General features: G+C 42.9%; 1 non-coding gene and 1 pseudogene across 50 annotated transcripts; one reads left to right on the forward strand and one right to left on the reverse strand.

Moving 5' to 3' along the window:
* Nucleotides 1-1,062: 1,062 nt before the first annotated feature.
* On the reverse strand, nucleotides 1,063-13,486 carry LOC120707018. Of its 50 annotated transcripts, XR_005688822.1 has the most exons (9): nucleotides 13,120-13,449; nucleotides 12,623-13,026; nucleotides 12,372-12,467; nucleotides 12,219-12,266; nucleotides 11,886-11,951; nucleotides 10,899-11,014; nucleotides 10,751-10,794; nucleotides 10,269-10,353; nucleotides 9,144-9,366 (listed from the first exon to the last, which is right to left on the reverse strand). It is a non-coding gene; the product is annotated as an uncharacterized LOC120707018 (transcript). The 50 variants fall into 50 exon arrangements; XR_005688758.1 differs by lacking the exon at nucleotides 9,144-9,366 and adding exons at nucleotides 1,063-1,403; nucleotides 1,488-1,597 and having other exon boundaries at nucleotides 10,269-10,356; nucleotides 10,713-10,794; nucleotides 11,886-12,271; nucleotides 12,372-13,026; nucleotides 13,120-13,431; XR_005688827.1 differs by lacking the exons at nucleotides 10,751-10,794; nucleotides 11,886-11,951 and adding an exon at nucleotides 10,713-10,750 and having other exon boundaries at nucleotides 13,120-13,463.
* Nucleotides 13,487-18,665: 5,179 nt separating this feature from the next.
* LOC120656996 lies at nucleotides 18,666-22,053 on the forward strand (annotated as a pseudogene).
* The last annotated feature ends 312 nt before the right edge of the window (nucleotides 22,054-22,365 follow it).

Genomic DNA, 22,365 nt, shown 5'->3' on the forward strand with positions numbered 1-22,365 from the left:
AGTAAATTCAATTCCCGCCCCAACATTATAGCTCTGTTTCACGTAACATCCATCAAATTTATGCAACATCAAAATAAAGACTACTGCAACATCGAATTTATACAAGTGGAACATATAAAAAAAGCTGCCCCCACATAAATTAACCCGCAGCTAGGACACCCCACAATAACATGAATCTCGATCTCAATCTCGAATCACCATTGCAACTTTGAAAAAATTGTACCACAACATCATGGGGGCCTCACCACGCCCCGGATCTCTCGCCGCCGGCTCGAAGCTCGGCGCCACTGGCGTGCACCGCTGCCCTGGAGCTCCCGCAGCTGCCCTCATGGGATTCTCCGCAGGCCTCGTGCACCGCCGCCCCGGAACATCAGTGAATAATTGGCGAATGCCACAGTTACCAGCAATAACTTAGAAGAGATTATTAGCTAGGTAAATACCAAAACACAACACACACTACTACAGAAATAGGCCTTTGATCTCCCACATTTGTCCTGCCCACCGTTGGTCCCGAGACCAATGGAGGCTTTTGTTCTGGGTCTAACGGCTAGGATACGGCGGGGTCCTTTGGTCCCGGTTGGAGCCACCAACCAGGACTAAAAGTCACCCTTTAGTCTCGGTTGGTGGTTCCAATCAGGACCAAAGGTCCTGGACATTAATCCCGGGTGGTAACACTAAAAGGGACTAAAAAGTGACCTTTTAATTCCGGTTGGTGGCTCCAATCTGAACAAAAGGGTCTTTAGTCCCGGTTGGTGGTTCCAACCGGAACTAAAGGGTTCTTTACGAGTTAGTTTAAAAGGAAGGAGTTAGTTTAAAAGGAAGGCATTCCATCTAAAGTTACATGTGTTGTGTAGGTGGGGTGGCAAGGAAGCTTTAGGTGAGGTAAAAGGTCACAGGAGTGCAGAGTAATTTTTTTGCATTATACGTACCCTTTAGTCCCAGATGTGGGAACCGGGACTAAAGATCCGGATCTTTGGTTCCTGGTAGTGACATATCATTAACTAAATATTTTCAATAATGTACACGTTAAACAGTGCTAGATGGACTCTTATATATGTCGGGGTAAAATGGCCACAAGAAAGAAAAGACAACTTCCAACTAATCCATATAGACATACCATTGCAGGCTAGACATCCGGAACAACTTCTGATGACATAACCTTGCCTCTGTGATGTCCGCCCCTAGTAGCAGAATGCACTTCAGAGAGCTCTACAGCCCAAATACTAGTCTCGTTTCAGGCTGGCCCTCCTAGATGGCAACCCGCTTGGAATAACAGGAACACCTTTTGTTCTAGTAAGCAAAGATGGTTGGAATGGTGGAAAGAAGTATGCATCAGCTAACGCTACAACATTCTTTTCAGGCTCCAGGAGCACAACTTCAACAAGTCGCATGCTTTCTCGCACCTATAATTTTGGAAAGTTGATATAAATTATTTATTTGAAACACGCGCTCCTGTTTTCAAAGAGGAATTTAGTAGGTTGGCAAACCTCCGGAGTTCTTCCAGCAGCTCTCACAGTTGCTACAACCACAACAATTTTAGCAGCAGACAATAGGTCCAATGGGTGGCTTCTCTGCACCCTCGCCATGACTGGAATCCCTGCAATGTTTTTTTCTCAGATTGGACATCACAATTTGGCATTGGACTAAATAAGGTTGCAAAGAATGCATCAACAAACCTAATAACACAAAAATTATGAAATTTGCAAGTGCACACTAGCCAACATGCACAGAACCATGAATTAATCCTGGAGCACTTGCTGATAGATACATCTCCAACATACTACATACTTTACATTATTTTTATAATTACACGTCTCTTTGTAGCAACTGAGAAGGCTGGTGAGAAATTATATGTGTGCAATTCTTAACATTATGACACTTGTCTTATGCAAGGGGACAACCAAGGTAATGAAAACATTAAAAAGAAACTGAAAATGCTACAAGCGGAAAGCTCTTCTTTGTTCGCTACATGAACAAACTTAGAGAATGGGATAATCTACATCACAGGTCACCGGACTGTTAGGTTGATCTCCTAATAAATAAGCCCAACGGCCTTTTAGGCCCTTGAGCCGCGCCCTGATCGGGGGCGTTCAACCCTTAATGGTTGGTGGGCCCCCGCTGTACAGCGCTAGATTAAAAGGGGTGAGGGGCCGGGCACACAACACGAGGTTTGCCGCGCCGCCAACACCCTCACCCACATCCCTAAACCCTAGCCGATCTAGAGGGAGCGCTGGAGCAGCAGGAAGCCCCACCTTCATCGCTTTCACCGCCGCCAGCTCTGTCCCGTCGTCGCCGCCATTGACCACGACACCATCGCTCGGGCATCGACTTCACTGCACCAATCGTTGCCGCCTTTGAGCGGATCTCCATCAACGAACCCGTGATGGCCGGACCAAGCTCTTCTGCAGGCACTGAAGGTCCTCTATCTCGCTCCTCTCTCTCTTTTCTCTGTGTCATCGTTGTAGATCTAGGACTTTGTTGTACTCAGATCAAGAAAGAGAGAGAAATCCTACTCGATTCGTGCACTGTGTGATCCTAGAGTACTAACAATGGTATCAGTTGCCTACACACGTGTAAATCGAGATCAGGAAAGTTGGATTCGTCCGTGAATCGAAAGCAATCAAAGAAAAAAGAAAGAATACGATGCAAATCGAAAAGAACAGAGCCATTTCGATGCAAATCGAATGTCGAAAAGACCCTAACCCTAGATGAGAATGTGGCCGGCGGTGACTTACCAGTTACCCGCCGTGCCCAACACCACCGATGCGCAGGACAGGGCTGCGCGGCCGCTCGCCGGCGCACAGCACAGGGAGCCGTCGCTCCCCGCCGGGACGCCGGGGCGCACGCGCGCGGGCTCGAAAGCGAGGCGCCATCCATGGCGAGCTCGACGGCGGCGCGCTCACCCACCGGCGAGCGCGAGCGCCGGCGAGCAAGCCACGGCAGCGCCGCTTCGTCTCCTCCTGCGCGGTCGCCATGGCCTTCACTCCGTGACCGCCGCCGCTCGCGTGTGAGAGAGAAAGGGGGAGGGAAGAAATGGCGTTAGGGTTAGGGTTTCCGCCGGCCGCCGGTTTTTGATCCCGCGGAAGAGGCGGACGGCCGTCGGATCTGATCCGACGGCCGAGAGAGCTCCGCGGCGCCAGTCGGGCCGAATTCGGCCCAAGAGAGAAAGGGAGGGGCGCCGCGCCGGGCTGGTTTGGCGGCCCGGCCGTCGGCTGTCGGGTCGAAGGCCTCAGCGCTGCGCACGCCAAGCGGGCTGGGCCGGTTTTGTGCCTGGGCCGCATTAACAGTGACTGTTTTTTGTTGTTTTTCTTTTTCCAGAAGCATTTTCAATAGTTTTTTGAATGATTTTGATTATAGTTTAATCTCAATTCAATTTTGCACCAACGTGTTTATTGTTTAGAGATAAAAGTTTATAGTTTTGCTTCTGGAAATAGAAATTCCTACATGTTTCCGCTGCTAAGTTTATATAGTTGCTTTTATACTTTAATTCGAACCAACGAGACAATTAAAGTTTAAAAGCATGGTTAAAATGTTATTTTTGAGGATTATGATATTGTTAATTTTCTGACCAACGTTGTTAATTACAATACTGTAATTTCATAGTTCTTGTGCATTTATTTCTATTTCTGCCCAACGGTGATATAGATTTAATTGCATAAACAGTTGTATGTTTTATTTTTGACCAACGTTGGAATTATTACATGCAATTGTTGTTATTATGTTCTCACTATTTTTTGAAATTTTCAGCAGGGATGAACTTGATGGGATTCATCAATCACATCCCAACTCTAAAAGGAGACAACTATGGCGAATGTATCAAGAATGTTGATCTTGCTTTCGTCTGTGGAGAGGTGGATGAGATGATCACCACTTCAAAGCCCACTGAGCCACCGGCTCCAGTGAGAGGGGAATCTGATACTCATGCTGAGTGGCAGGAAAAGCAAAGGGACTATGCTCCTTTAAAGATGGCTTATGATCTCCAAAAGATAAAGTGGAATAATGCCAACCAGAAATGTGTGGCAGTGATAAAGAACACAATTGATCCTAACATTCTGGGTTCAATTGGAGAGTGTGATTCAGCTGCAGAGTACCTTGAAAAGATAAAGAACCAGTTTACTGGTTCCTCAAAGACTTATGCCACACAGATCATATAGCAGTTGGTCACAAAAAGGTACTATGGCAATGCCGGTACTATAAGAGATCATATCATGGGGATGTGCGCCTTGAACTCCAAGCTCAAAACAATGAACTTGTATCTCAAGGAAGAGTTTATGGTGCACCTGGTATTCGCCTCTCTGCCAAAAGAGTTTGCAACGTTCGTTGTAAACTATAACTCACAGCCAGAGAAGTGGAATATGAAAAAGGCAATTGCCATGTGTGCGCAAGAGGAAGATAGACTCAAAAAACAGAATGGAGATCCGCTCACAAAAGGCTTACCACCCAATGTGTTCATGGAACACATAGCCGGCATGGGTTTAAGGGAAAGCCTGTGATTTCTAGAGAATAAAAAGGGCCCAAAAGATAAAGAATTTGTTTCAAAACAGTGATGTGTGTGGTAGCTGTTGAGTCTATCGGTCTTGGACCGTGATGATAAAGCATGGTTTATTCATTAATCTGTGATGGAACAATTAAAGGAAGAGTTTCAGGTTAAAGTATAAAGTTAAAGTACAAAGTGAGATCAAGGAGGAGAATGTTAGGTTGATCTCCTACTAAATAAGCCCAACGGCCCTTTAGGCCCTTGATCCGCGCCCTGATCGGGGGCGTCCAACCCTTAATGGTTGGTGGCCCCCCGCTATACAGCGCTAGATTAAAAGGGGTGAGGGGCCGGACACACAGCACGAGGTTCGCCGCGCCGCCAGCACCCTCACCCACATCCCTAAACCCTAGCCGATCTAGAGGGAGCGCTGGAGCAACGGGAAGCCCCACCTTCATCGCTTTCACCGCCGCCAGCTCTGTCCCGTCGTCGCCGCCATCGACCACGACGCCATCGCTCAGGCATCGACTTCATTGCACCAATCGTCGCCGCCTTTGAGCGGATCTCCATCAACGAACCCGTGATGGCCGGACCAAGCTCTTCTGCAGGCACTGAAGGTCCTCTATCTCGCTCATCTCTCTCTTTTCTTTGTGTCATCGTTGTAGATCTAGGACTTTGTTGTACTCAGATCAAGAAAGAGAGAGAAATCCTACTCGATTCGTGCACTGTGTGATCCTAGAGTACTAACACGGACAAGATCAACAAAAGCATAAGGGAAAAAAAAAACTTAAACAGCTAGAAGCGGAAATATCTTCCTGGTTCGCTACATGGACGAACTTAAAGAATGTGGCAATCACCGGACAAAGATCGAGTGGAAATACGAATAGAATTAAGCCTGTCATATGCCAGCCAGATACTACACTAGTATACTATTGGGATGAGAGTCAAGTTCAACTGATACAATCTCTCTACAAGATACTACAAATTATTCTTGTTATCATCCTGCCGGTCCAGTTGACATTTTCTTTTTTTGAAAAAGAATCAGGAGTTCTGTCCATTCATATATATATTAATAAAGGAGAAGAGCAATGTCCAACAAAACAAATGAAAGGAGCCTAAGCTCAATAACTGGCCCAATACATTTTTTTCATTTTAGGAAACAAAAACACTATAATTAATATAGTATTTGCATTGTCTGTAGAAAGAATTGGTTCAGGGTTGTTAATTAGTCATACCATTACCTTCTCCAACAAAAAAGATGTTAAGGAAACAGACAACTGCAGGAGACATTCCATGCATAAAATGGACACCTCACTGGACACAATCAGCACTGTTGGGGTTGAGACCCCGAACGGATGAGAGATGAGATGGAGAGCAAGCTAAGTGAACAAGTGAGCAAATGGGCGAAAAGTCCCCTCTCCCCAAGCTCTAGGGCTCAATTTCTAGAGAGGAGGAGGTGGTTGTTTATATTTATTTTATTGGTGGAGCTGAATATTACAATATAGTCCTCAGGTTTTACAAATGAGTCTCCAAAACTTAGGAACAAGTCCCTAGATGACGCAACTAAGTTCTTAGACCTCATAAACAAGTCCTTAAGCCTAAGGTTGTTAGCCCGAGTGGTGCGAAGCAACCGGCGGCACTCCACAGGTGGGGGGGGGGGGGGTTCGAACCCCCACCGGGGCGAATTTCCCCGCCTATGGGAAAAAAAACCCTCGTTGTGCTCCTGATAGCTTGGGCTGTGTAGTCAGCCTGGCCCGGCCTGGCGTCACGGTTTCCCGGCCCAGTGGGTAACGGTCCCGACCCGGGTAATGGTTCCAGGAAATGGCACAAGACCCAAGGTCAGAAAGAGCCGGGGTTCGGGGGGTTTCTCGGCCTACGTTAGAAGGCCTCCTTCTTATAAGAATGCTCGGGGGGCGGCTAGCCCCTCGCAGGTCGAGTTTTTTTTAAACAAGTCCTTAAACCCCCCAACTTTGTCTCTTTTACACAAAGATGTTGCCTTATTAGGTGGCGGCCTAAGGCACACCCCGGACAAGCACTCATGAGTACATAGTAGTATAACTAATTTGACTACCAACCAAGTAGTTCGACTTTTACACAGGAAAAAGAAGACAACACAACGAGAATTCACGATTAACAAATTCTGAGTTTCTGTGACAAGTGACAACGCATCTCGCCTTCGTCTTTGTGGGTGTGCGGGAGAACCGCGTTAAGGCAGACCTGCGTGATATTAGTTGGCGTCGCTGGCCTGGTCCTGCTCGACAGCCCTATCCTTACCGGCGCCGCTGCATTTTTCTCCTCTCGTGGCCAGGACTCCGGGACCGCCCAACCAGGCAATGAGATCCCTTGCGTTAATTTGGTTCTGCAGCCCTATCATTTGCTTAGCAAGGGCAGGTATTTGGTAACCGGCTTCTGGAGCCAAGCTCACCTACAGTAGCAAGAAAATGCTTGCCCAGTAGGATATATGTAAACGGATTGAATACGGATGGATATTATTGATATCATATTTGTTTTCATATTTTTGTTCGAATACGGAGTCGGATACAGATAGTGTTAGTCTTTACCGAATAACATTGTAATGGATATCAACACCCTAGAAATGTAACTTTTTAGTATTCGAATACAGATCGGTTACATATATTGAATACTCGAAATCAGATATGGACGGATAAAAGCCTTTGCAGATCGGATTGAATTCGAATACGGTTAGGTTAGAAAATATCCGTACCATTCACATACTAGGCGAGCTGAATTAGCTCTCCCTCGACGGCAAGCTGGTGGGAGAAAATGTCAGGTGGCCTTGCATGCAGTTACACCCCAGGAACCAAATAACAAAGCTCGCTTGCCAAGGTATTGCTCGGATGGGCTAGGTATTGCTCCAAAGTCTTTTAGGGCAATCTCAAACCATAGTGTTCATAGATGATGTTATCATATCACATAAGCAAGACACCACCTTTAAAAAACTACACTCTACAACCTATATTTTCTTAGTGTGTCCTCTAATAAATTTATTCTCTCCTCTCCACCTATCATATTTGGTTTCATCTATCATGAATAGCCCTGGTCAAATATAACTGAGAACCGAACTAAAAAAACCGAGAACCGAAATCGAAAGTAGCAGATCCGAAAAAATTCAGTTCTGCTTCGGTTCCTGATTATGAGGAACCAAATTTACTCGATTATTTTGGTTCTTAGTCTCGATTAATTGAAAAACCGAACCTATAGCAAATTTGGGTCAGCAGGCCCAAACGGCCCAACTAAAACCCTAGCTATCCAATCCTCAGCTCCCACCTCATCGCAGTCACAGGCTCCCAATCTCACCCCTCACCCGTTGACCTTCCGCCCCCTGCCCACCCCCTCCCCACCGGCCACCTCGACCCTGCCGCTGCCGGCGTCGGCCTCGCGGCCGCACCCCACGGCTGCCTGGTTGGCGTCCCTGGCAAGGCATCCTGCCGCGCGCCCTTCGGCCCGTGCCTGCCGTCGCCAACTCGCCATGGGATTTCCTGAAATCTCGGTTCCTCGGTTAGTACCTGAACCGAATCAAAATTAACCAAAATTCAAATTCTTCGATTCCCACTTCTGAAAAGAACCAATCGGTGTCCCTATTTTCCGGGAACCGAATTTGTGAAAGAACAGAGAACCGGATGCCCAGCCCGAATCATGAAGACACTACTTTTTCCCAATACAAACTTAATAGTATCTAGTGTCTTGGATTTTGTGTTGAAACCATGCCTTGCATGAGACTCGATTTCTTCCCCTCTCTTCTCTCTCACATTAATTATAATGCCACATAAGCTAAAAATCCCACATGGCAATGTATTTAATGCCATGAACATCATCCTACATGGACGGTTGGGAATGTCCTAGTCTCAGTGGGAGTGTCAACAACACAGTTACCAAGACCATAAACTAGATAATCGAGCCAAAAGAGTGTCATGGTGATGACACTCTTCAAACATTTCATGACTTTCTCCATTCTCTCACTTCATAACGACTCTGTCATGTTAGCAAATTTAATACTCACGAGTACTTTGCGCGCACCTAACCATCATTAGATTAAGGTTGGACATCATTAATACATATAAACATAGCATTAGCATTGTATGTCCATATATTATTAGACGTATATAATAGTATAATTATTTATAAAAAAACACTACTGCTTATTAAATCTTCCAGCATAGGCAGTGCTGAAGTAAAGTCCCCAATGTTCCACAAAGCGCTATTCCGCGCCCGCCTAGGTGCGCTTATGCACTAGGCGGCGGGGTACCGCCTCGCCTAGGGGGTAGGCGGACCCCTAGGCGAGCGGAGCACCTTCGCCGGTCTCCCTCCGCGCCGGGCCACCGATCTCCCTCCGCGCGGGGCTGCTGCTCCCGCCGGCCGCTCCCCTCCGCGCGGTGCTGGCGAGGGAGGAGGCAGGGACGGGCGCTAGCGGAGGAGGAAAAAGCAGGGGACAGGCGGCGGCGACGGAGGAGGAGGAGAGAGGCAGGGGCACGCGCGGAGGAAGAAGAGGAAGGGTGGAAGGTTGGAAGCAGAGGCGAATGGAGGCAGGGGCGGAGACGTTGAGAACGAGAGGAGATGCAGGGGGCGTCGGGAAGGGGAACGAGAGGAGAGGAGGGGAGGAGATAAGGTGGTTGTTGGGCTGCTGGGCTGGGCTGCTTTGATGGGCCTATTTTTCAACTCAGGGTTTAGTGGTCCTCTGTTTTTTTCTTTTAGAAGTATATATGATGTATATAACAAATGTATACGTATATATATGGCACCGCCTAGCAAACCGCCTTGAAACGCCTAGGCTCGCCTAGGCTCTAGGCGGTGGGTCACCGCCTAGAAACCGCCTAGCGCCTAGCCTAACATTGAAAGTCCCTGGAATGGTGAATGGTTGTCCTGCTCCTGACCTGCAATCATTGCAATTTAATTCGAATTAGTGATAAGTTTGTGTTAATTGCATGGTATCAAGGCAGGAGCAGATGCTGGCAACCTTTTTCCAATTTGGCTCAGTGCTCTAAGCACTGGCATGGTTTTGCTCTATATGGTGCAGTACAATTATTCTTCATGTAAAATACTTTGCGTGCACCTTTATCTTATTTTTCCCGATAGAGTTAAATTTCAAATTTATATGTTTGTAATAGTACATTTATCACGGAAGATATTATTTATTTGGACAAAATAGGAATTTAAAGCTAGTATCTATAATTTGCATTGAAATTTAAATGCAGAAGTACATATTTGTCGGGAGATTCTACAGCTAAACATTTTATTGGTCCGGAAAAAAATCGATCATGAAGTTCTTGTGTCTTTCGCGGCTCTTATTACCTGCAGGCCATGTGAATTTGTAAAATGCATACAAAAACTAATGCTTACTTGATTCCTGAAATAAATAAGAGAATGCTTACTTGATTCCTGAATAAATAAGAGAATATGCCTGATGCTTATTTGTATTAAGTTTTTGTTGGCGCTCCGGGGAGTGTCATAATCTTGCCTTTTTTTGTAATAAAAACTGGGATCACATCTTGTGGCCGGAGCATCATTTTGTAGATGCATTGTTACTGTATTGCAACGGTTGATCTTGGGCAGGTGATGGTCGTGGTTAGGAATGGATAGAAATGACGCATAAGGATGTTGTGGTGCCATGCGGTGTGTTGATGAGAAGCAACATGAGTGATATATTGCTTGTGAATGTTGGATGATGCATGGTTTGGAGCGGACATGGATTTCATAGGTGGTTTCCATGGCCTTTGGTGTTGTAGCAAGAACACCAAGAGGATGGGGAATACCAACACTGTGGTAAGCAGCATACCTAGTGTGTTCAAGTAATTCCAAGCCCCAGTTGATGTTCAGCAGCCGCGAGCCCAGGAAATGCAGGTCCGACACTGCCGCCACGTCTTCTTTGAAAACAAAGAAAAGGAGAACATCATCGGCCATAACCCATAAATAATACTGCTTACATGAGATTGCTTTTGGCAACGCCTGATAGGTAAAAGTGTGAGTATTAATAGAAAACAAATACATAAGTACATAGTTGTTTTTCGGTGGATGATACATTTTGGTTGGGACTGCTTGGCCTTGGCTCATATATGCAGAATTCACTATCTTCATAGAGCTGATTTTCCTAATGTGAAACCAATCATATTCTCTTTGTCGTATAAGTCTAAGGTGGAGTTCCTCGTAGACCCAAAAAAAAAGGTAATTCATGAGGACTTGCAGGGGGCTTATTTTTTAAGGTAAGTTAGAGGAACCTTACCAGACATGTATAAAAAGGAGAATCCAGCCAGGAGCTACCTGATCACATGTTTGAAAGGACATCATTTCCATTATGTGCATCTCTGAAATCAAATTATTGTAGAACTTTGTGACCTCTTTGGAAAGAAATGGCATCCATATTAAGCATTAAAAGAAGGCTATTAACGCTATCAAAAGGTGATCATACCTTTGATCAAAGCCTGCTAATGCCATCATTGTTTCATGGGTCAATGTTGGCTTATTGTTCTGCTTGTTCTTGGCGACCATTGATGGATCTTTGTTGGGAAATAGGTTATGGGTCAACTGGAAGTTTAGAAATTGGTAAGAAAGCAACTCCCAAGTGACGGCCATAAAAGAAATTCCAGCCAGTTAAAAAAATTATCTCCATGGTTAGATTCTCTCCAAGTTTCACACTGCATGTTTTGAGTTTCTGTACAGAACAGGAAGGAGCTTGTTCACTTGAACTTTTACAATTTTATTTTAACCATTGCAAAGATTAGGCAACATGTTAATCTACACATTTCAACTAGACCTCTCAAAAAATAAGTACCAGAAAATGATATCTCCCCGGTCATGGAAACTAAGGACAGAGTTAATAAATATAAGTACCAAAGCTGAAATCAAAGCAGATAGATAAAAAATGCATCACAGTCGGAATTAGGAAGAAGCTATGTAAAACAAAATTTAGACTGAATAAATCACTTAACCATCATTGACCTGATCTAGGGCTTACACATTATGAGTGTTCTAGGGTTGAGGCCAAGAGATTGGATGGGATTTTGGGGTTCGACACAAAAAGAGCATACATAGATTTTTGTTTGTACATAGGTGGAAAAGTAACTAAAAGAAGCAGTCAAATTGATGAACAAATGGGCCAGCACCTAAATCAGCCTGCGGCAACAGGACTGCTTATACCATTGAAAAGGAAGCAAAAGGAAAGGACTGGTCCTGCATAGATATTTTTGCGTATTAATACTACTCTTTCAATCTGATAACATACTCGACTCAAAGAACTTTCTGAACTACAACTAATATTGGTAACACAAACCATTCTCATTCTTAGGAAAAAAAAATAAAAGGAGAAGAACATTACTTAATTTGATATGATAAATATTTATGCTTTCCAATTAAATATTGAAAAAAAACGGCTTGTCCAGGGAACATTTTTTTTTACCTCAATTTACTTCATCACATCCAATTTGAGCGCCGTATGTATTATCCTGATTGATCACTTATTGATCTATCACCATGACCATTCAATCAAGCTTCAAATTTGACAAACAAAAGGAAGGAAGCAGCATTCTCTAAAGAAATTGCAGCTAAACACCGTACTAATCATTACAAAAAATTCAATCCTAAAGGAACCCAAGTGCAGAATCTCATAGAAATCGATCCATTGAAGAAGCCGAATCTTGAAGATTGACAGGAATTCCACGGCATAATACACAGATGAACTAAACTGCGAATTTAGATAAAGGAAATATGGAAGACATGTCCAAGCGGTTACCTACGTAGTATTGCAGCCTTAAGATTCCTTCCACAGAAGCTAACTGTGCTGCACTATCGAATTGGAGAGGGAATGAAAAAGGAATTAATAGGCACGGCCTCAATGGGAGGACCCGGGAGGATGAAGAATGCTAAATATGCGCAATCAACTCACCTAACAGAAAAATTAAGAGGAAGAAGACAGATTTTTGAAATCCCCAATGTAAGTAGCAGTCCTCTGTAGAGCGAATTGAACTATAGAACGCAGAACCTGGGAAACAAAGAGATAAATGAAATCACAGTTAGAAAAATCCTCATGAATTAGATACCGTGGGCGACGCGGCGACCAGTAAGAAAGCGGAAAAGAAAATAATCAAGAACATAAAAACATGGAGCTAGGAAATTTGCACTGCTCAGCTGCTCTACATCTAGTCTGCTCCCTCGAGCTCGCGGCAGTGGAGATGCAAAGCTCATGGCGGACCACCAGCCGCGGCGGTGCAGGAGGCGACGCGAGGGCGGGTGACCCGCAGGAGCCGCGCTCTTGGGTGAGCTGCACGGGGTTCTACTACTCCGCGTTCTTCTCGGGAGAGTACATCTCCTTCTCCACTGTGCGGCAGTCTCCTACCATGGCCGCCTCCCACCGCTTGTCGCCGGATTGGGACAGGGAGTTTGGTGGCCTCCAAGATGGGGGCCGCCAATCGGCACACGCCGCCGGCGACCTACGCGGGCTCCGACCGCGCCATCGGCCACCCTGCGTCCTGCGGCGTCACCACCACCACCATCGCCTCCCACCCCCAGGCGGCCAGGCCCCAGGTGGCCAGGTCCGGCACCTGTATTAGCAACCACACCCCGTTACGCGTCAAAAATAGAAAAAAAATCGAACCTCGTGAGTGTGTGGCGTGGAACCACAGCTTGAACATAACCTTGGCCTTGCTGCCGTCGACGCTGCTGCACCAACGCGATTTCAACATGTCGACGCCATGGGTGGAGCAGGTGCTGCGGCGCCGAGCAGACCTTAGCGGCATCGGCGGAGCCCGCTAGACGCAGGGCCAGCCGCCAGCCGCGGGCTGTGGTAGACTCCGCGTGCTACAGTTCCGAGCAGACCAAAGCTTGAAACCAGGTGCTTGGAAATGTTTCCGACTCTCCGCCACTATACTTAATAAGGTGTTTCCCCTCTTCCCCATGTCCGATGTGGCGGGCCATATTAGTGAGACTAAGACAAGAAGAAGATAGTTGATCCGCTCATCAGACAAGCAAAATGTAACGCTTAAACAAAGAGAAGATAATGCAGCAAAAGAAGACATGGTTACTAACGTCAGGCCTTCAAATAGTCATGTGACAGGGAACAACTAGCGCTTTGAATGAACTGGAACCAATTTCTTGTGCTCCACTAGGGCAGATTCGATATATCTTTTAATTAATGTTAAGATACCCTGGAAATTTGGAGAGCTAACTTGATTAGCTGGAACAGCACAAATGGGTAAGAACATGGCCGCTTAAACAAAGAGAAGATAATGCAGCAAAAGAAGACATGGTTACTATTAATAGTCGTGACAGGGAACAACTAGCGCTTTGAATGAACTGGAACCAATTTCTTGCCACTACGGCAGATTCGATATGTCTCTTAATTAATGTTAGATACCCTGGAAACTTGCAGAGATAACTTAGTTAATGTTAGATAACTTAATTAATGTTAGATACCCTGGAACCTTGGAGAGCTAACTTGATTAGCTGGAAGAGCACAAATGGGTAAGAACATGGCGATATATATATGTGCCAGGAAGAAGATAGTTGATCCGCTCATCAGACAAGCAAAATGTAACGCTTAAACAAAGAGAAGATAATGCAGCAAAAGAAGACATATGATTGCTAACGTCAGGCCTTCAAATAGTCATGTGACGACGGGGAACAACTATTGCTTTGAATAGACTGGAACCAATCTCCTGTGCTCCACTTGCCGATTCGAGCCCACACCTTGCCGCACCTTGCTCCACTAGGGCAGATTTGACGTGTCTCTTTATTAATGTTAGATACCCTGCAACCTTGGGAATTTTTTTATTTTTAATCTATTTTTAAGTTTTATTTTAAAAATAACTCATCCAAATAAATATTTGCAGATCTAACCCATTTGGTCGCGCCAATCCGCGTGGCGTGACAAAAATATGCTGTCGCGCCACATGCATTGATGTGACAAGGTGCGCCACGTTGGCACGCTCTGGAGCTCTCGGAAGGGGTCTGCTAGTGCATATTCCACATGTCAAGTTTGTCACGCCACTCCCACCGGCATGACAGTATAGTCTTGTCACGCCACCCCCGCCGGCGCGATAAGATCTGACCTTAGAAAAATCATATCTTTTTCATACGAACTCGGATGAAGATGATTTTTATATAAAAATTGTAGCTCTCAACGAGATCTACAACTTTGTAGTTTTGAGTTTTTTTCATTTGAAGTTATTAAGATGCTTAAATAATTTATTTAAGCTTTTAACAGCATATTAAGCACTTGTACCTCTATCAGATCGTCTCCAACTTGGCGTGTTTATCATGATTCCACCAATTAAATTCTATATAACATTTGATATATGAAATAGTATGAATTAAATTATAATAATTTAATAAGAAATACAATGAGAAATCAAACTATATAATTATTGAATATAGAATATAATGTAACACTCTAGATATTAATGATAGCTAATATCTAGAGTGGTGGGATAGATGGGAGGCACCTAGAGCGATGGTCTTGGCTAGACAAGCAAGTGGTGTGATCGACGAGCGTCCCGCTGACCAGACGATGGAGATGTCTTTTTTTTTTGTGACTTGACGATTTCATTCATTGATCAATCGGGATTACAATTTGAAGCTAACATGTGAACTACACAGGTTGGGGCTAACTGCCATTCACCCAGCCTATCATCACCTGAAACTTGCTTAGCTAGAACATGAGCTACTCGGTTACAAGCACGACTTGTGAAAGTTACAAAAAAATCAACAAGACTAGAGCTAAGTTCTCGTGTTTCTCTGATGATGGATGCAATTCTTGAGCGCTGATTGGCTCCCTCCTTCCAAAGCTTCACAAACTCCTGGCTATCAGTTTCCAAAATAAGTAAAGGTACATAAATTTCATTATAAACTAAGTTGACAGTTAAAGAGAAGGGGAATGTACAGTTAGAAAGCCATGTCGGCATTACGTGCATATGTGGATAGGTATGGACTTACGGTGAACAACTAAAAAAGTTTATGAACTTTTTGGGTTGATTGACCTAAGTGTCACATCCACATGAATTTGTGATGGAATTAATCCAAGGTTGACAACTAGATTAAAATAATTAAAATATATAATCATAGTAAGCTCAATTTTCTAAACAATGAATATGTTATTAAGTGGCTACGTTGAGGGGCTCAATTAAAAACCTTTAAAAGGTGGAGTAAAAGAAGATTAATGGACACTCATCAAGATTTGAAGAAAAAATTAAGCTCTAAATGATTATTTAAATGGACTAAGTTGCATTAGAGAAAAGAGTCCCATGTGATAATAAGGACAAAATCTAAAGAATTTGGCCAAATTGAGGAAGTTGAATATTTAAAATATGAGATGGTAGAAAAAATAGTATAAATAGGTGGACAAGATTAAGACTAGACCAAATGAATGAAATAAGTTTAAGTATCATTCAAAAGATATTTGAATTTGAACAAGTATTTGAAGAAGAGCAATGTGACCTATTAGTCAGTTTATAGAATTTCCAATTTAAAATGTAGTTGAACAGTGAAGTTGTAGCCAATATAAATGTTGTAATATGAATTTTGTGCTACAACGTGGAAGAAAGTTTAATAAAAATTTGAAGTATTTGAGTTGTTGGTATCAAATAGATAAAACATATGATAAGATTGTCAATTTCGAGATGAATCTGAAATACTCATAACCTAAGCGTTGGAATAACCTAAGCGTTGGAATCCTCATATATCACAAAAGACAAACTAAACAATTACTAAGGTCCTGCCCAATCCATTTTCTCTCTAGTCATAAAGAGTCAATATAACTTTGTTCAACAATCTATGTTTATGCAATATCAATTTAGCTACTTGATCTCCTGATTACATAATATGTATAGTCTTAGTAATTTGAAATCACAGTATTAAAACATATCACTATGGAAGAGTGAAGCCATGTCTATCAATTCAATAGATAGATATTTTAAGGTCTTAATCTTTCACCAAGTTACTTGATCTAGCTTATACCTACCATTAATATCTAAAGTGTTACATTATATTCTATATTCAACAATTATATAGTTTGATTTCTTATTAAATTATTATAGTTTAATTCATACTATTTCATATATCAAATGTTATATAGAATTTAATTGGTGGAATCATGATAAACACGCCAAGTTGGAGACGATCTGATAGAGGTACAAGTGCTTAATATCCTGTTAAAAGCTTAAATAAATTATTTAAGCATCTTAATAACTTCAAATGAAAAAACTCAAAACTACAAAGTTGTAGATCTCGTTGAGAGCTATAATTTTCATATAAAAATTATCTTCATCCGAGTTCGTATGAAAAAGATATGATTTTTCTAAGGTCAGACCTTGTCGCGCCGGCGGAGGTGGCGTGACAAGACTCTACTGTCACGCCGGTGGGAGTGGCGTGACAAGCTTGCCACGTGGAATATGCGCTAACAGACCCCTTCTGAGCGCTCCAGAGTGTGACAACGTGACACACCTTGTCACGCCAATGCATGTGGCGCGATAGTATGTTTTTATCACGCCACGCGAATTGGCGCGACCAAATGGGTTAGATCTGCAAATATTTGTTTGGGTAGGTTATTTTTAAAATAAAACTTAAAAATAGATTAAAAATAAAAAAATTCAAACCTTGGATACCCTGCAACATCGGAGAGCTAACTTGATTCGCTGCAAGATGGCCCGCACACATGGGTAAGAACATGGGCATATATACGTGCCAACTCTAACCAGAAGGAGATATATAATTGAACCGCTCATCTCAGACAAGCAAAATGTAAAACTTAAACAAAGAGAAGATAATGCACCAAAAGAAGACAGATAGCATCAGGCTCTATTGTGCTGGCAACCAGCAGCCGTGATTTTCTGTCACATCAAATCAGCACCAGCTACCAGCCACAACCAGCCGAACAAAGTACAATATGCGGTGCTTTTAATTGGGCAGCTAGCTAACCAAATGTGTATTAATGGACCCATCAGCTCTAGCCAGGTTTATTTTAAGTCAAACTTCATTAATTAGCTTTGACTAGCAATATCTTAAATGAATCTAGCAATGTCACTCCATGCGAAATTTCAGATATTGATGATAAAGTTTCAACTTTTGATTTAGGACAAACCTAGGTGGACTTATGTAATTTGATTGTGCGAATAATCATCTAAATAAGCATGTAAACAGCATGATCACCTTGTTAACGCCCACAGCGACTGATTAATCAACCGAACTCCTTAATAAATAATTGAGGTCGGCATTAAATGCATACCTGGCCATAGTAATGGTTTAACCGGACCATCATGCTCAAATTACTGGCTAGAACTATCAATTTCAGTTATCAGTTTTGGGTAATCTTTGGGGAAGGAGCAAAGGAGATAAACGTGTTCTCCCGGCATGCTGTTCGGTGTAATTAAGCCAATCTCAATGAGAGTGTCATGAGCTTTAAATTTACTAACATGACAGTCATTATGAAGAGACAGAGAGGAAGAGTTTCATCAGATGTGAGAGGAGTGACATCACCATGACACTTCTCCAGCTCGGTTAGCTAGTTCACAGTCCCGGTAATTGTGCGATGACACTCTCTACGGAGATTGCCAATCTCAATATAGAAGTGTTATGAGAAATAAATATATATCATGCTACATCATCAAATTTCATGATATGGCGGTCTTTTCTGAGGAGAGAGGAGTGAGAGTTTTGTGGGATAAGAGAGGAGTGTCATCACCATGACACTTCTTCGATACAGTTACCATGTGTCTAGTCTTGGTAACTATGCGATGATACCCTCACCGAGACTGGTTAAGCTGCACCAGCGCCACCACCCCAATTTGGTGCACAATATAATACGCTGGGGAATTTAAGCAAGAGATTAAGTAAATGATGAAATGATTCGCCCAGTTCACGACTAGATCATCGTGCCCTTTACAATGCACAACGGGAAGCAGTCCTACTACGCTGTTCCCAGATTTTTTTTCTTCTTGAGTTCATCTGCAGCAATTCAGCTGGCTGCCAGTCCAGGTCAGGCCGTGCGCGCGTCTATATAAGTCCTTGCATTGTTGCCTTTTTTTTCCAAGCACACTGCATCTTGAGATCATGCACGCTACCCCTTCACCAGGCATGGCCTATGTCACACGGTGCCGAGTTCCTCATCCTGAGAATGTCATTCCGGGAACGAGAACCCACGAACATTTTCATCCCCACTTTTTAAAAACCTTTTACAAGTACCGTACCATGTTCCCGTTCCACATTTCTCGATCCAATCGACCCGGAAACTTGGTGAGTATGGGCATGGCATCTAGTAATGCTAATGTTCCAGAGAGGGCATCTGATTTTCACCGTACAGTATGGGGTGACATCTTCATCAACTACAGCCCAGAACCATCACAGGCATGGCTAAGTATATTTACAACTATGATGCAGTGAGAATCGATGCTTGTTTATATATGTTTCTTTCAGCTGTGTATGATTCGGAGCTGCTAGGATTAGAATATGGAACTATATGTCATGTTTTTCGTTTTCCCTTCCTTTAAAAGGCATGCTTATTTGAACATGACATGTTCTTATCTCTATTTTAGAAATAGCCAACAGGATCTATAACAACTACATATTGCAGCATTTGTTTCATTTCCATTTCCATAGCTGAAAACTAACACTAATACATACTATCACCGTTTATTTTCTAAACATGTTACCAAATGCTCCTACATAAGCTTCCTAATTTGATGATCCCAAACAATGACATTTCTCTATGAATATAGAAGTCAGAGGAATGGATGACAAAGAAGGCGAACCAACTAAAAAGGAGAATAAGTGAGCTTTTTGAAACTTGCACAACTCCAGTGGAGCAACTTGAGCTAGTGGACACACTCCAACATTTAAGTATAGACCATCATTTCAAGAAACAGATTCTTGCCATCTTAAGTAGCATCCATGATACTGAATTCAACAGCACTTGTCTCCATGAGGTTGCCCTTCGGTTCCGCTTACTGAGGCAGCAAGGGCTTTGGGTATCTCCAGGTATATAATGAAAACTCCTGATATGGCCATTTGCATTTTGTATATATGCTTCTCAATTTTCTGCCTGCTTATTAGTTATTAAAAAAATAGCAGTTCACAGCATACAAATCTTGTCTGCAACAATAAAATACACATGCAGAAATAGGACCACCCGATGCTAATAAGCTCATAAGATGCATGACTTGCATATAATCTGATTGTTCGATCTTGCAGATGAGTTCAACAGGTTCAAAGACGAAAATGGGAACTTTAATGTTGAAATAACTAATGATGCAAGAGGACTACTAAGTTTATACAATGCAGCTTACCTTCTCACACATGGAGAGCCAGAACTAGAAGAGGCTATCTTATTTGCGAGGCAACATCTTGAATCGATGAGAAACACTTGAATACCCGTTGGCCCAGCAAGTGAAACGAGCCCTTCACCTACCACTGTCACGGACCTTAAGAAGAGTTGAGGCTCTGCATTATATCTCAGAGTACAAAGGAGAGCCGACACATAACTCCTCCATTCTGGAGTTTGCCAAGCTGGATTTTGTCCTTCTGCAACGTCTCCACTTGAAGGAGCTCAAGGCTCTTTCTAGGTATAATCACTATCTGGGTTATCTGCATCATGAAAAGAGATGAGAATTTAACTTAATGATTTGCGGGTCTTAGTATGAGCCCCAATCTTTGGCCAATTAAACCTCTAAGCAGTGTCAAACATCAAATGTAGGTAGGCTTAGCCGTTCAATCTACCAAAAGAGTTTGCACAATATAGTTTGAAAATGTGTCCTATTGAAGTTGCGTAATGATCTATTGATCTTCCAAAATAAAACCTGATTTTCATGGTATAAATTTAATACAGAAGCCATAAGAATAAATTGGAAAGAGACTATATTATGCATAAACTAATTGAATAAATATGATTATGCAAATTTATGGGAGAAGCGCCCAGTATGTTTATTTTATTTGCTATACAAGAAAAGGATGGGTTATTTGCAAAGGAACCTTTCTATTATCATCTGAGAAACTTAAAACAACACTTTTCAAAACATTAGTTCTTCTCATAAAACGAACCTACAGTTCTTTTATACGCAACAGAGTAACAACAATCTAACTTAATCTCAGATGGTGGAAAAATCTTTACGATGAAGATGGGCTGGCCTACTCAAGGGACCGTGTGGTTGAGTGCTACCTATGGTCCTATACAGCATACTATGAGAAAGAATATTCAAGGGCAAGGATGATCCTTGCCAAGATAATCGCCATAATAATCCTGACAGATGACACTTACGATGTCCGTGCTACTTTGGAGGAGTGTCAAAAATTCAATGAAGCTATACAAAGGTTGGAGTGCTCCTGCAATCTTATTAATTTGAGCGAGCAAAGCATCATAGTTCATATAATATTTGCACTCAAAAGGTGTAACTTCGTTCTTAATTCTCCAGCAGATGGGAAGAGAATGCTATTACGCTTCTACCAGATTACCTGAAGAAGCTCTACCTCAAGCTGATGAACATCTTTAAGGAGTTTGAGGATGAGTTGAAACCAAATGAGAAGTACAGAGTTGCTTTTGTTAGAAAAGCGGTACAAGACTACTATCTATTTTTTTCAAAAATGTTATTTTCCTCATAATATCAGTGAGCTTGGTCTTCGAAATTTATGTGGTGAAATCTTACTTGAATTAATTGAAGTTTTTGCAAATGATTAACCGGGACAATAGAACTGTATACTGCATATGTATGCCTCATGTTAAAGTATGGAACTATATATATCAACATGAGGTAATAACTAGTATGTACATGAAATTCACTGTCAATATATATGCTGTACCAGTTTTTTATCTCTAGTAGGTACAAAATCCGACCTTATATAGGCAGCACTAAACCGGTACATCCATCAGATCTGCAACCATACTGTATCCTCATATATATCAAAATATATTTCATCAAAGTTGTAGATCGTTCCTTAATTGGAATTAAAGGAAAGCTTACACTTTTGTATATTTTTTCATTTTCAGTTTCAAGTGTTATCAAGTAACTATCTCCAAGAAGCTGAATGGTTTCATGGTGGTTGCAAGCCAAGATTTAAAGATCAGGTGAAGGTATCTACGGTGTGCTCAGGTGCTCCATTTGCTTCTGTCGGGTTACTAGATGGCATGGGAGATGATGCCGTCAAGGCTTTCGCAGACGTGACGCGTTTCATGAATGACCTTTGTTCGTTTAAGGTATGAATAATGCATATTCCTGAAGTTACAAATCATAATTGTTTGTCCTTGGATCATTTTACCTAGTAATTAATGGATGTGCTGTCCACAGCGTGGAAAGAACAAAAATGATGTGGACAGCTCAGTCGAATGCTACATCTGTGAGCATGGCGTCACGGCCGACGTCGCTTGTGCAAAGATTGATTCCCTGGTTGAAGATGCATGGAAGACTGCAAACAGAGCACGCATTGAGCACAATGAACCGCGTCCAGCGGTGCAACGAGTTGTCAACATAATGACGAGCATGCCATTGATGTACGGTGATAAGAAGGATGCATTCACATTCAGTGACGGGCTCAAGGGGGTCATCAAGCGCCTGTTCCTCGAGCCTGTCCTGCTCTAGACAATAGCCTTCTGTTAATTCTATTCACGGCCTGAACAACCAGCAACCGATGCGGAAATTTCGGCTGATCCGATTTGCTCCACCGAAATTATACGCCCCCAAATCGAGGTCAGCCAGGCAAGGAGCATAGGGGAAAAGGTGTTTCCGGTGGCCGGCTGCCCCGTCGCCCGCCAGCCGCCCCGCCCAGGGTTTTAAAAATCGACCGGACCGGACTAACCGCCGCCCTCCGGTACCGGTTTACCGGACCGGTTAGGCCGGTAACCGGTGGAAACCGGTTGAATTCAAATCCAAATTCAAATAAATTCAAAAACTCCCATGCAACCG

This window comes from Panicum virgatum, chromosome 1K (assembly GCF_016808335.1).
Source record: "Panicum virgatum strain AP13 chromosome 1K, P.virgatum_v5, whole genome shotgun sequence".
Taxonomy (NCBI): Eukaryota; Viridiplantae; Streptophyta; class Magnoliopsida; order Poales; family Poaceae; genus Panicum; species Panicum virgatum.